Source organism: Sceloporus undulatus, chromosome 8, assembly GCF_019175285.1.
Source record: "Sceloporus undulatus isolate JIND9_A2432 ecotype Alabama chromosome 8, SceUnd_v1.1, whole genome shotgun sequence".
NCBI classification, from domain to species: domain Eukaryota; kingdom Metazoa; phylum Chordata; class Lepidosauria; order Squamata; family Phrynosomatidae; genus Sceloporus; species Sceloporus undulatus.
The window spans coordinates 7,691,451-7,705,923 of record NC_056529.1 but is presented as its reverse complement, the minus strand read 5'-3'; positions in this window follow the sequence as shown (position 1 = coordinate 7,705,923).

Sequence of the window (14,473 nt, the reverse complement as noted above, 5' to 3'; positions counted from 1 at the left end):
ATTATTATTATTATTATTATTATTATTATTATTATTATTATTATTATTATGAAATTAGAGTTGGCAACTCTGCATTTAATGCATCTCTTTCATGTCAGTGCATTTCAGTCTATTCTGTGTGTTGTTGTGTCAATATGAATGTGAATCTGAGTGTGTATGTTGAGGAGAGATTTTTTGCGCTCAGTTTAAGTTGCAAAGGAAAACTCTGTGTTTTCCGAGTACTCTCAGTTGTACTATTTTTATACTTGCAACTATTTCAGTTTTATCAAAAACAGATTGATCCATAGCAGTACACAAGGGGTGGGGAGAAATGGATGTATGCTTCAAATGAATGTCTATTCATAGGCCCATTTGAGATCAAGACATAAAGCCAATAAATAGACCAGAATTGTGTGGTCACTAGATAATAACCTCACATAAATACAGCAAGAGAATTAGTGTTGTGTAATGGTTTGAGTGTTAGACTACTGTTCTGGAAGATCAGGTTTCAAATTGTCATTCAGCTATGGTAACCTATGGGGGTGACCTTGCACTTCACATTCTCTCCATCGCTTTGGCCAGCAATGGCAAACCCCCTCTGAACAAATATTGGAAGAAAAATATGATAGGTTCACCCTAGGATCACCATAAGACATAGATGACTTGAAGACACAAAGCACTACCAAAATATAAGAAATTGATGATTACCTCTACCTGTTCCAAGGGCAAAGGATCATAGAATCATAGAATCATGGAGTTGGAAGAGACTAGAAGGGCCAGCAAGTCTATCATCCTGCCATGCAGGGATATACAATCAAAGCATCCCCAACAGCCATCCGTCCAGCCTCCTTTTAAAAACCTCCAAAGAAGGAGAGTCCACCAGACACTGAGGTAGCATCTTCCACTGTCATAAAGCTCTCACTCTCAGAAAGATCTTCTTAGTCTTGACGCGGAATCTCTTTTCCTATAGTTTGAATTCATTGCTCTGGGTGCTATTCTCTAGAGCAGCAGGAAACTAGTTTGTTTCATCTTCAATACATCCATTCAAATATTGTCCTCTTAACCTTCTCTTCTCCAGATTAAACATACCCAGCTCTCTATGTCACTTCTCAAAGGGCACAGTTTCCAGACCTTTCACCATTTTGATTGCCCTCTTCTGGACATGCACCAACATCCTTTTTGAATTGTAGTGCCCAGAACTTCACACAGTATTACATGTGAGGTTTGAACAAAGCAGAAGAGAGTGGCACTATTACCTCTCTCAATCTAGACACTGTACTTGTATTCATGCAGCCTAGAATCACAGTGTCTTTTTTAGCTGCCACATCATACAGTTGATTCATATTCACTTTGTGGTCTCTAGGACTCCTAGATCCCTTTCACTTGTATTGTTGTCAAGCCAAGTGTCCCCTATTCTATATCTGTGTATTTCAATTTTTTTCTGCTTAAGAATAGTACCTTACTTTTCTCCCTGTTGAAATTCATTTTGTCTGTTTTGCTACAGATTTCTAATCTATTAAGGCCATTTTGAATTCTGATCCTGCCCTCCAGGTTATAAATTACGCCTCCTAATTTGATATCATGTTAAAATTTGCTGAGCATGACCACTATTTCTTCATCCAAGACATTGATAAAGATGTGGAACAGCATTGGGCCCAGGACAGAATCGTGTGGGACCCCACTGGTCACTTCCCTCCAAGATGAAGAGAAGCCATTGGTGAGCACCTTTTGGGTTTGGCTGGTCAACCAATTACAAATCTACCTAACAGTCATATTGTATAGCCCACTTTTTACTAGCTTGTTTGTAAGAATATCATGGGGGACCTTGTCAAAGGCCTTACTGAAATCAAGATATGACCATATAACACCTATTTTGAAAGATCTACACTGGTTCCCAATTAGCTTCTGGGCACAATACAAGGTGTTGGTCATTACTTTTAAAGCCCTACATGTCTTGGGTCCGGGTTACTTATGGGAATGCATCTCCCTATACAATCCGCCCCGCACTCTTAGAACAAGAGGGAAGAATTTGTTGGAGATACCATCATCCAAACATGTTTCTACTTCCCTAAAGGTATTCAGCAAAGCTGCCCCTAGACTTTGTAATGGATTCCCCGAGGAGACCCACCTTGTTACATCCTTAGAAATCTTTAAGAAGGCAGTAAAGACAGAGCTCTTCCGCCGTGCTTATCTTCCTGACCTCTTATGAAGACCACTAGCATGGAACGAGACCAGCTGACCCCATGATTGTTTGATGTTAATGTTTTTAGATTCTTATGCTTTTATGTTTTTATGTCTGTATTTTTACTGTGGTTTTAATGGTGTAATATTGTAATTGTAATTTTTTAACTTTGCTGTGATCCCGCTTTGATCCATTGGGAGAGGCGGGAAGATAGAAATAATAATAATAATATAATAATAATATCCACAGCATCCCCATCATCTACCAATCTGGTTATGAAATAAATATAAATAAATAAATAAATAAATAAATAAATAAGATTAGTCTGGGATGACTTGTTTCTCAACCTGTCAAAAATCTGAACAATGTTCACCTATTTATGTGTAAATATTTGTTTTTGACACAAAGATTAAAGTGGAGCTTTCCCTTCAGATGTGATTTTGTACTAATACATTCACTCACAAAATGTACTTTGAAAAATCAGTGCTGAAAATCTTGCAATTTTTCCTTTAACCCTATCAGTTTATACATTAAAAATCATTCACACATCATAACCCATAATAAAATGATGTGGTAACTAGGATTTGGCTGGAGTTTTACTGTTAATTTCAATGCAGTGTGGGAATGGTACCCAAAGTTAACAGTTTTCTGCTTTCTTTGTGCATAAATGATTAAAGTTGAAGCCTACTCTTTTAAACCATGAGCTGTTTAATCTAATAGTTACATTCACAGCTACATCTCGAAACACGTACTAAACAGATGCATTATCACCATAGCTTTTATCACCAGCTCCTGCAGTAATCCTTCTGGTTAATGATCCTGATTTAAAAAATCATTACATTTAACAACTACTGATATTTTACTTTCAGCATTTTGGCAGTCAGAATTGCTTAAATGAAACAGTTCAATCTTTCTAAATGACAATAATGGTTCTCATTATGGCAACCTGCAGGACTTCCACTTTGGTGCATTTTGATCTATTATAGCCCTCAATGCTATAGTCATTAGCATAGTCTTAGAATACTGTAGGTCTTTGTCAGAAAATTCATCAGAAATTTTAGTTTAAGGCCTACCACTGTAACCTTGTAATGAGTATAAACTCTGCATCCTTTCACTCTACTATACAGGAATTGGATGCTATGACACAGATAAAGACTTGTGTTATTTAATTAATAATTCACAAAGGCACCATTGTTTACTTTGGCCAACTTTACTATCATTATCCAATAATAGGTTGTAAGGATGACTATGACACTCAACACATGGAACATCCGCTGAACCTTTTCAAGGACTTCCACTTGTCATCCAACTGATAAACAGCTCAGTAGAAATTGTTTCAGATTTAAATTGTGTATATATAGTGTATATGAGTGCCAGTGTGGTGTAGTGGTTAGAGCAATGGACTCACTGGATGACCTTGGGTGAATCACACACCATTAGCTCCAGAAAGCCCCGTGAAAGTTTCACCTTAGAGTCACCATAAGTCAGAAACAATGTGACGGCACACATCAGCAACAACAAATATATTGCTAGTCCATAAAGCAATAACCACATTTATGTTGTTATACCATAATGGCTTCTACTACAAAGATGATGCTGGCTCAGAAACATTCATGGTCATGTTAGGCTGAGGTACATGATGTGTAGCACTGGCCAAATATCTCTAAGGTGGAAATCTCGGTGGCTATGCTTTATCGTTCATGTCATGGTGAAAAATGTAAAAGAACCTTGAGAAAGAAGTCAGGTGAAAACCAAAATATCACATTGTTTTCCACTATTTCCAAAAAAGTGGGTTTCTTCCTATTATTTTTGGGCTGAAACATCCCTTCTGTTTTGGCAACACTTTCAGGAATAGCAAAACAAGAAGACCCACATCAGCATTTTGGGGTGGAAATTATGGGGTGGGGAATGCCCCCAAGCATTGGAATAGTCTTCCCAAGGAGCTCTGTCTCATTACTTCCCTTTAACTGTTTAAAAAGAGACTTAAAACCTTTCTCTTTAATCAAGCATTCCCCCATGTACACTGAAGTTATGTTCGATCCCTATGAATTGGATTTTAATTGTATATTGTACTTAATGTAATGTGGTTTTAATTTTATGTTGTTTTAATAATTTTACTATGTACACCGCTTTGATCACTGCAGAAAAGCAGTATAGAAATAATTTATTATTATTATTATTATTATTATTATTTGTGGCCATCTTTGTCTATTCTTTTAAAAGCTCATGTAGATGCTGGTTGTAGGAGCATCATTAATATTGTGGTACTGGACTGTATACATGGCCCTTACAAGACCAGAGCTTCATTTCATTCCACCATTAGTCATATAAATCAATGCCCCACTCACACCATCCCTATCATTAGGCAAATTAAAGTAGCTGTCCCAAGTGACAGAGGTTGAAGGGTGTGGAAAGAGTAACTGCTGGCAGTCCCCAGAATGATCCTATTTATTTTTTGGGGGGGACAATGACGTGAAATGTGCCTTTAATATAGCCTACTACACTGCGATGAAGTAGAGGAGCAGACACATCACCAGTACTGAGGTAGTATTTCTCTCTCTATCCAATCACCTTCTGGAAATGGAGGTGTTGCAGCATCCTTCATCTCAGGTGAATTTACTATTACAGATGCTGATAGCCAGATTAGATGGGAATACCAATAAGCAAAACTGGGCCAGAGCCAAAGAGAAGGGAAGACAGGGAGATCAATTTTTCCTTTTTATTTGTTTTTAGTAGTTCCTCTTTCTGGAGATGGCCTGTTTTGGAGTTTCTCACATCTAATAGTTGAAGGAACTGTTGGGCTGTTCTGTTTCTAGACATGATTCATAGTGGTTGTTCCTACTCCCATATCTAGTTTTATCCTAAATGTGCCAAGGTTTCATTCAATTTTTTAATTGAGGTGTGGTAAACGATAATGTAGGTACACTTCCCTACCTCCCCATGCTCCCTTCCATGTACTTAAAGTGTCCCCCCCAATATCCACAGTCCCAGTCTCACACATTTAGACATGTGGGTACTGGTGCCCCATTTTCACATCAGGTGGGACAATTGTGGCACTTCTCATAAGGATCATCTACTGGAAAGGTAAGGGACATGAGGAGGAAGCTGTCTGAACACTTGGTTTTGCTGTGGAGTTTCTTAAAAGCTGAATAAGAAGGATCATTCACAAATCTCTGCAAAACCATGACTATTTTACCCTGGAGGTAATCTAGTATCCTATGAGATCCTCTTTATCCATGTCTACACAGGCAGGATCAGACCTGATCCTAATATGGATGTTTTAGCCTGTGTTGCGTAAACTAGATGACACAAAGCCAGGGGAAGTGGTGTCATTAGGCCCATGTAGACAATCCTTCAGAGAGTTGTGGATACTCCTTCTTTGGAGGTTTTAAATAGAAGTTTGGTAGACCTCATATAGGTGTTCGTTTTTTTAAGTATTGATAAATATAAGTTCAACTCCTGCCGAGACCCCAAACTACTCTGAATGAGACGCCTGTTTGTCTGGAAACTTCTACAAGTTCAGCAAATGAAATTATAAAAAATCTGCAGGAAAAAATATATTGCTATCATAAATTTGTGTTTCTTTGTTGTTATTTAATCTTGATGAAAAAGGGAAAAGGAAGCACATTGCTAAGTTATCATTTGAATATAGCTGTCTTTGTTTTATTAAAAGTGACTTCAAATAATTAATAGATGCTAATATCCTTCCTGCAACATACAGAGATTCCTGAGTTTCATTTCATAATTCTCTGTGCCAGTGTCACCATGCATCAGGATTAGCTATTTTTAAGGTGTTATTAACTTAACCAGAGCAACATATTTGCAAAGCCTTTTTGGCTAAGTTAATATTAATAGGCTTCTATAAGTTTCTTTAAAAAAATATGGTTTTAGTCCTTGTGCAAAATTGCCTATAATGATATCCATCTTAGTACTGTAATTTTGAGGACTTGCAGATTATTACTTTTTCTTAAGGAAACCTATTTGCATTTTAATAATAAAAACAAACTAGTTTGAACTCTAGGTAGCTGGAGGAGATTGCAAGGACTTTAACAGCAATCAAGTTTTCTCTTTATGAATGCAAGGCTTTGAGGAAGTATGAGAACTCACCAACTCTTATAGACACATCATATGACTTTCACAGAAGAAGTTTGATTCAAAACATAGTCTACTGAACATATTCTTATCCATGTGCTGAACCATATATTTTGACACTGAATCCATTATCTTCACTGGTTTCCTCTTGAACCATACTGCCCTCTGTTTATTTGTTTTCAAAAAGTCTTGCATTCAGCAAACAACATATCAAAAGAGATTGTCAGGATGGCTGACCATAACATAGATATAGATAGATAAAGTGTATGTGTGCGTGTATGATGGGGTTGGGGAACAGAGAAGTCACTTCTCCCCTTACCCATCCGTCAAAGAAGAAATACTGGAGTTTATGGAGTTTATCACACAGGCCCTGGAACAAGCCTGTCGCGTTACAAAAGGGGGGCGTGATGGGAATGGGAGGTGGCATTGAACTCAGTTTACCACACAAGAGATTGCCAACGCTGCCACCAGAGATTCTCATTGCGTTCCCGATGCGTTCCCCAGGAGGTGATTTTCAAGAACTGTTTAGAAGCATTCCTGAGAATCGCCCCTGGAGGACGCATCCAGAACACAATGAGAACTTCTGGCAGCAGTGTTGGCGTTCTCTTGTGCGGTAAACTGTGTTCTATGACACCTCCCATTCCCATCACACCCCCTTTTGTAATGCGACAGGCTCGTTCCAGGGTCTGTGCGATAAACTCCAGTATCTCTCCTTTGATGGATGGGTAAGGGGAGAAGTGACTTCTCTGTCCCCCAACCCCATCATTTTCTTTTTTTCTTCCTGATTCTGTTTGTTTGATGGTAAAATGGAGGCAGAAGAGAGAACAGAGCTGCCTGTACCACATTCCTTCTTTTTATGAACCACTATCCTTACTGACCACTGGTCTTCCGCAAAGGATGGGAAAGTTACATTTTGGAGAACAACGCCCAGAATTCCCATAGCAGCATACTCCGTTATGGATCAATATATATAATTTCTGGTGGCCACATTGTATGAAAAAAATTTTTTTGTATTTTTACCAAGGTTTATCCTTCAGAACTGTAAATTTACAGCTGGGCAGGGGGAGAGAAGAAGGAAAGAAAAGGCCCCTTTTTGTTTTGTATTATTCACAGTATTTACATATCAAAGAAAATGTGGCCCCAGGCAAAAATGAAGAAGCTTTACACAAAGGTCTTTTAAGCGAGAAATTAACATTATGCTGGAGATTGTGGGGCGGAGGGTTAGTAAAGTTTTAAAGATATCAGATATGGATAGGTAGACTTCACAGTATAAAAGATAGAGAAAGAGAGAATGAGAGAATGAGAGAGAGGGAGGGAGGGAGATTCTGGTATAGTATTTTTGTTTCTCTAGAGAAGAGAATTACTGGCAGCTACAACTGACAATTATTATTCAGAGACCCAATACCAGCTAGATTAAGCAATAGGGAAGTGAGAGTCTGAGCAGAATGCAAAAACATTTGAGGTTTGCATATTGGCATGGAACACAGAAAGCGTTACTAGTGCTGTTCATTCTCCTTCTGATATTGTTTTCCATTCAGCACATTGTTGATGGAAAGCAAAAATAAATGGCATGCTTGGTCTGTGAGGGTCAGACAGTTTGCAGATGGTCTTCTTTTGAAATGGTAGATAACATTATATTGGCTTTCTAATGTCTCGATACTTGGCCTTCCCACCAACACCACGTGATTTTCAGACTGTAGGAAATTGCTTTATAACCTAGAATACTTATTAATCCACGGCTGACCAAAGATATTTTGCATTCGTAAACAAAGAGGCAAATGGATTCTGCCTTCCAATGCACAAGCAGATACCAAACAGACAAGTAGGTGAATCACATTTCAACAATAGAAACTGCCTTCTATTACATCTAAGAGCAGCAGGAGAGTTTAGAAAGTTCACCAAGACATGCAAATTACAATAGATAATGTATTGAAAATTTGAAGAAAAGGAATATTTCAGGGAAAATTATAGTGGTGAGATTGTCAGAAATGCCTTTCGATATGGATGGGAAATGTTGAACTTTATTGCATTGGCCCTGGAACAGGCCTGTAGCATTCCAAAATGGAACGTTCTGGGGATGGAAGGCGGCGGGGAACACATTTTACTGCACAGCAAGAAAGCTGCCGCCTCCTCCAAACATCCTCATCCCTTTCCAGATGTGTCCCAGAGGGTGCGATTTTCAGGAATGCGCACCCTGGGGAACACAGCCGGAACAGGATGGGGATGCTCGGCGGTGGTGGCGGCGGCGGCAGCATTCACACTGTGCAGCAAAATACATACCCCACCGCCTCCCATCCCCAGAACGTTCCGTTTTGGAACACTACAGATCCATTCCAGGGCCAATGCAATAAAGTTTATTATCACAAGTGTACATTTCTGATGTGCTTCCACAAATACAGTAAATACATGGGCAAAGTTGACTGTGGTTTGCTAATCCTGCACCAGTCTTTCTGTCCAAGAATACCTAGACATCAACTATTGTGCACACATAGTTTCTCCCTTTATGATATCAAGTTCAAGGTAGGGCTGTTAGAAAGACAGATCGAAAAGAACAATGTTAAGGGTGCAGTCAGAAGATCACGGTCCCACCTTCTCTGTTTATTCAGTATATCCAGTATCATACACAAGAGTGCAGAAATGTTTCTTCACATTCACAGTCTTATGGAACGAATTTGATAATCACAGAGTTGCACAATTGCTACTCTAATTGTCCCAGAGTATTGAACTAAAATGTGATCATAATTTTTTTAAAAAATCAAGAAAGAAATCCCAATTGATTGAGCATGTCAGAGAAAAACTGATGGAAAATATATCATGTTCGACCTCTTTAACCTCCAATCAAAATTTAAATTGTCTTCTGGAGAAACCATTATATTGTAATTATTTTCTCAAAGGCTTTATGATTATTAGACAAGCGTAAGATTTATCACTAAATGATATTCTAGGAATGAGAAAGATTAGTTCAGACAGCAAGTATCTTGTTTGAAAGACAAATGAAATTGGGATGGGGAACTGTTGGTACAGGAACCGAGAGAATTTCATTTAAAATATGTACAAGTTTGCTGAAAGCTCTTTAACCTGACCACCCCAGGAAAATTAAGCTAACTAGTTTACTACCTCTAAGGAACTTAATTATCAACATCAATCTCTCTAATTAGTCCTTTTTGTTTTGTTTTGATTAAGAACACCTTGATGGCTCATGTTTGCACTCTCACCTGATTTTAATTAGGTCCCAGAGAACCCAAATTTGGCCAATCTGAACATTCAGCTCATTAGAAAAATAGATAAATGAGCCTCAACAGTGTACATCATGGAAATAAACCGTGTCTCCCAGCAAAAATCTGTGAGCTATAATGTTATTCTCACCTTATTGCTATGTATTTACAAGAGCCAATTAAGAAGCCTCTAAATTAATAATTAATTAATGATGATGTTTGTGCAAGCCCTACAGGTATCAATGGCAACGTTAAATCAAGACTTGGTTTAAAATATGAGTATATATATCAGTGTTGGTGTTAATTGAGTAACCGGGCTAATTGTAGTTTGCCCACTCCTGATATGACTGAAATTTCAGATCGTGATTTCACTCAGCAATCAGAGGGAAATATTTTTGCTACCTGTGAATACATTCTGATCCAATATTTATTTCATTCATTAGGTTCTGCTGTATTTTGAGCTACCATAACATCTGGTCTTTGCATATTTGAAGGACCTAAATTAAGAAGGCACCATTCACTCTAGTTATTTTCGGGTAACATAGCAGTGTATGAATAAGATGTCCATCTTGACACTTAGAGGTCTGAGGCTCTTGCAGTTGCAAATATGATGAAAACAAATACCTTGGAAACAAAACTGAACTCAATGGAAAACTTTTGGATTAGTTCATACCTGCCTACTGTAACTGTCACTGACACTGCTGCAAAGGTTTTGTTTTGGGGGTGTTATTTATACCCTTGAAACTAATCCAAGACGCATTACAGAGTGCCCAAGAAGGGCGCTCTGCCGCCACCAGTGGTTGCTGCGTCTGTGAACCACAGTGGTCAAACCGTGCGGTTCCCAGACGCAGCCGAAAAGAAGCTCCAATATGGCGCTTCTATCTGTGCCCTGGATGTGGCGCCACAAGGCGCTTGTCACGCACTCACGGCATCACTTCCTCCGTGCGACGTCTGGACGCTATGTGTCCGCGACATCAAAATGGCGGCCCCCGTGTGGAACAGGCGCCACCATTTTGGACGGACTCAGTCCATACTATGGTTAGGGGCATCCGGAAGTGATGCCTCTTTCTAACCCTAGTACGGACCCAGTCCGTACTATAGGCCCATCTGTAATGGGCCCAAGTTATCGAGGATCTGTGGGAAACTAAAAATTTGATTATCCTTCGACAGAACCTGGAAAAGTTTCCAAAGTAGGAAGTTTGGTTTGATATCCCAGAAATGAGAGGAGTTGATTGTGATCGATGATGCTTCATGGACTTTACAACACCAAGACAAGATCTAGAGAGTCCCCAGAAATAGGTTACAAGAAGCAGGTGTTTAGGGAAACACAAAAGATGAAAGAGGGATTCGAGTTTTGTTTGTTCTGGCAGAACTCATCCTTTTAGTTTTTTGGTGTCCATCTAAAGTGCAGAGTGAGGGGGATGTTCATGCTTCTCTATAGCAACCTCCTCTATTTCCCAACTTTCCACAAAGCCATGACTACATGCCATCATGCTACTTATCCCACTGGTATGGATGCCATCACAAATGACATCTGCTCATAGTACTGCTTATCTGAATTGATAGATAGATTGGGTTGTTTGGATACTAACAGAAGGGAGGTTTCATCCAATCTCATACAAACACTCATTTGACCTCTGTTTTACATTGTGGCTAGCATGGACATAAATATTCTTTTCTTCTCAATATAAAACATTAGCATTATTCTGGTATTATACATTCATAAATCCATAGAATAGTTTTTAGAAGATGAATAACTATGCAGCTTTGGCTGGGAAATTAATGGGAGGTTTGCAAATTCCAGCCAATGGAAACACCATCAACCCACATATCAGCTTGGCAATGTTTTTGCTAAAAGCCTCTGCAGCTGGCTGATTGGAGTGCAATTTATTTTCAAAGGCCATCATTTCAGGCAGTTTCAGTTGGCTTTTAGAAGATATTAGTGGTATTGCCTTGCATTAATCATAGTTCTTTCATGTCTTACTCTTTTATATTTGTGCTGCTATTTAAGAGTGGGAACATAACTTTTGGAATGCCATCAAGCCTCAGCTATGCAAGCGAGGGAGACAATTAACCCTGCATTTAATGTTCACCCTTTCTCTAGGCTAAACTTGGAAATATTTAATTTGTTGCTCTTAGTTTACCTGTGGTGACATTGAGAGTAGAAATGTGCTCCTCTTATGTACTAGGATCTAGCTATTCTTTTATAGTTCGGTGTGCCAAGATATTTAATCTGAGATCTAATCTTATCTATCATTCAAAATCTTGTTCTTATTTTCCCAGGCATGGTCACAGAGAATATCTTATCTTCAAGATGTAATTCCATCCTTTTTATTGGTCTATCTCTCCATTCATGCATATGTCCATCTATCGTTTATCTATCGCTGTGGTTTAGGTTGTTAATGGGACTGCATCATGGTGAATCATCCTGAAATTAATGTTGATAAAGGTATGCACATCTGTGTTAAGAGAGAGAAAAATATATGTGTAACTTATTCAAATTCTGAATATGTAGAGAAGAAAGTTATAGAAACAAACCAGGCAAAAATGACGCTGAACAGGAAACTCTTATTTTCTTTCCTATCCCATTGATTCTTAACCAAATAAGGCACTGATGTGTTTCTTGGACTGACCTTTTGCTATGACTTCAGTCTTGACTTGTTTTCTGGTTGCCATCTGGCCATATTACAAGACCAAGATAATAATAATAATAATAATAATAATAATAATAATAATAATAATTTATACCCTACTTCTCCAAATGATTGAAGTGGTTTACACTAAAAATATCCATAAAATACAATAACAGTGTGATTCATTATATCCCAAACCCTCCCATCCACATTGGTTGCATATACAGAAGAGCTATGTGAAAGAGATGAAATGAATGACACATGGAATAAAGAAGCATATGAAGGTGAACCCCAGATTCTAGAAAGTGAGGTAGATGCTGCAATAAGAGAAACTGGGAAGAATAAATCACCAGGAAAAAATTATATGCCAACTGAACTGCTACAATCCACACAGATAGTATCAAATCCATTGCTAACTAAAATATGCCAATGAAGATGGAAAACAGAACAGTGGCCAACAGACTGGGACCTTTCAATGTTCAGCCACATGGTTGCCATGAGTCGAGTCAACTTGAGGGCAGCTAAAAACAACAACGAAGGGATTAAAAAAAAAACCTTGTAATACTAAAACAGAATTAAATAAATTATAATATTAAAATGCAATTCAATTAAAAGCAATTTAAAATATGTCAATAACCGGTAAAGTAAATTAAAAAATGTCTTTTTTCACTTGTATGAGAATGGTCTTTGTTGGCCAAAAGACAAGAGATCAGTCTAAATTCCCTTGAAGAGAATACCATCCACCAAGAAAACAGTGAAGGCACAAAAATAGTACAGTAAAGTGGCATTGTTCCATTGTATGACTTCCGCTAAGAGAGAACAAAAATAATCTTACAATTCTTCAATTATCACATTGAAAATTACATTTTCAGACATTTGTTACCATTGTGAATAAGTCTCATTTTTGTTTCCTTTTAATAATCTTGATAATTGTATGAGGAGAAAGGAGTTTCCAACAAAGGCTATTATTATTTCACCCAATAATTATTAATCAGAATGTTTTATGCCCAAAGTGCACATTGAACAGAATGTGATTCAATTCTTAGGGACTAAATTCCAGCAAAAGCCAATACAACATAAGGAGGGTTGACGGAGTTTGGCTCTTTATGTTTCCTGAATAAGTTAGGATTAAACAAGCACTGATTTTAAAATTACAAGGGGAAAATTCTATCAGTATCAATCTTTATAGGCAGAGGTACTCTGGGGAATAACACCCCCCCTACATACGCAGCCATAGGGAGAGTGGAAATGTAATGATAGTTTGATACTGGGTTTCTTTGAAGGTTGTGCCCTTGAGATTTGAAAAGTAAGTGCTTATTAACATAATGCTGGAATCCTGTGTAGGTCGACACAGTTAGTTCCCTTAACAGACTTGATTATTTTGCATACACCCATTCATAATTCAGATTCTTTATATATTAGCAGTTAGCATCCTTTGGTTACCATAGTAACAGAGAGATGATGAACAGGCATTGTACTGAAGAACTGTATCCGGATGAGAACAGAGATGGAGATTTGTTCCGAAATGCAAATTTAGGGTTTAATTAGTTCTATACAGAATAACCCCCCCCCCACACACACACACACATGCACACCAATGGCACTTCCTTTCCAGAGTGATGACTTGGTGTGCTTCTGTGTGGGCAGATAATGGCGCAGTGCTTCTGGGACAGTCTCCCATGTCAGAGAGGCTTTTGCTAAAAAGCCAGATTAAGGCCTCATTCCCACTTACAGTGATTCGATTCCTGTACCGATTCCTGAAACCGGTTCAGCAAACAGTTTGGTTCCACTATCAGACAAGAGGACTGGGTCACTGGGTTTTTGGACCTCTCAGCAACTTTGATACTATCAAATCTGGTATCCTTTTGTGCTGCTTAGCTGGAATAGGACTTGGAGAAACTGTTTCACAGTGACTCCATTCCTTTCTGGATGGGCAAGAACAGAAGGCAAGCTTTCTGTTCATTTCCTTGGCTATTCATCTGTGGGGTCCCTCAGGGCTCTTTTCTGTGTTCCATACTATTCATACTATTAAAATTCATGTCAATCCAGGATTCCCTTTGCTGGGCTTTTCTGACACTCAAGAAACATGTTTTTGACCATTTTGTTGTTATTGCTGTTGTTGTTGTTGTTTTGCTGAATATTTTTCATTATTGTGTCTATTCCTAGTTGAATGCTCAATAACTATACTCAAGATTGTTTAAGTAATCAGCATGAGTGCTATGAAAAATAATATTCAAGTGGGAGGGGAGAAGGAGTCTACACATCATTACTTTATGCCACAGTGACTAGCTTACAACATAGCAAAGCAAATGCAGGTAACCAGTCCTCTTTTGAGTCCTTACCCATATATTATAGGCCCCATAGAGACAGGC